The sequence below is a fragment of the Elephantulus edwardii genome, unplaced genomic scaffold (assembly GCF_000299155.1).
Source record: "Elephantulus edwardii isolate Elephantulus edwardi_28Jun2011 unplaced genomic scaffold, EleEdw1.0 scaffold00318, whole genome shotgun sequence".
Taxonomy (NCBI): domain Eukaryota; kingdom Metazoa; phylum Chordata; class Mammalia; order Macroscelidea; family Macroscelididae; genus Elephantulus; species Elephantulus edwardii.
The window spans coordinates 188,889-190,233 of NW_006400068.1; the positions used below are offsets into that span (position 1 = coordinate 188,889).

General features: G+C 54.4%; 1 pseudogene; it reads right to left on the reverse strand.

Moving 5' to 3' along the window:
• Positions 1 to 443: 443 nt before the first annotated feature.
• On the reverse strand, positions 444 to 1,338 carry LOC102865502 (annotated as a pseudogene).
• Between the last annotated feature and the right edge of the window lie 7 nt (positions 1,339 to 1,345).

Genomic DNA, 1,345 nt, shown 5'->3' on the forward strand with positions numbered 1-1,345 from the left:
CTAATTCCTTCAAAGCATCTTGAACTTTTCCCTTCATCACCATAAGCTCTTGTTCATATGTTGTTTCATGAAATTCTTCTGTGTCTGACAATCCTTTCCGATACAGTGACTGTATACTCTTTCCATCTTTAATTATAGCAACTAAAGGTTTGAATTTATTCTTCAGTTTCTTGTCCTTAAAAAAGGCTGAAAGAGTTCGGCCCTTTTGATTTTCTAACTCAAGGTCCTTGTACATTTCATTGTAATTTTTTTTTTTTTAATGCAGGCAACTTTCTTTAATATGTTCTGGTTCAGTACAGAGGCCGCCAGCCAGTCTTGCTCCACTGCCACCTCCCGACGCCCTGTCCCTCAGGCCCCGCCAGCACAGCCGCCGTCATCCCCTCCGGCCTGACCGGGTCCTCAGGCTCCACTTCATTTCCGAGGCTCCTCAGCGATGTCTTCTCTTACAGCCGTGCCCTCTCCACCTCACGCCTCCTCTCAGGCTCACCACCACCATCCCATGGGACATCTTCGAGGCAGGTGACACTTGGCGACATCAGGACTGGGCCCCGGAGTCCAGACCACTGGCCAGTAGCTTTGAGGGGCCAGCTCTTCCAGCTCTCCAGCCTCCTCCAATGGCCTATCTGGGGCGTTCTGGGGTGCCCAGAGGTGCCGGGCACGAATTTGGGCATGTTCCAGTCGAACACGTAGTTGTAGGAGAAGCCCTGCCGGTGGAAGAGGTTGCGGAAGAGCTGGCGCAGATAGGAGTAGTCGGGCTTGTCGTCAAACCGCAGCGAGCGGCAGAAGTTGAGGTATGTGGAGAACTCGGAGGGGTAGCCTTTGCACAGGACCTCGATGGGAGTGGACATCTTCTTCTCACTGATCCGCTCGTACTTCTGCTGCTTGGTGGCCGCCTTGAGGCCCTGCCAGGGCAGGGAGCCCAGGTTGAAGTACATGAGCACGTAGCCCAGGCTCTCCAGGTCATCTCGGCGGCTTTCCTCGATGCCCAGGTGGGTATTGATGGAGGCGTAGCGGGCAGTGCCAGTTAGGTTCTTGTTTTCCCGGTAGGGGATGTGCTGGTGGGTGCGGGCGTCCCGGTACTTCTTGGCCAGACCAAAACCGATGATGTTTCTTTCCCAGCCCCATGAGGAAGTTGTCAGGCTTCACGTCCTGGTGGATAAAGTTCTTGGAGTGGATGTACTCGATGCAGCTGATCATCTGGTCGGCCAGGAGCAGCACCGTCTTGAGGCTGAACTTGCGAGAGCAGAAGCTGAAGAGGTCCTCGAGGCTGGGCCCCAGCAGCTCCATGACCATGACGTTGTAGTCGCCCTCAGCACCACACCACTTGATGGATGGGATCCCCACT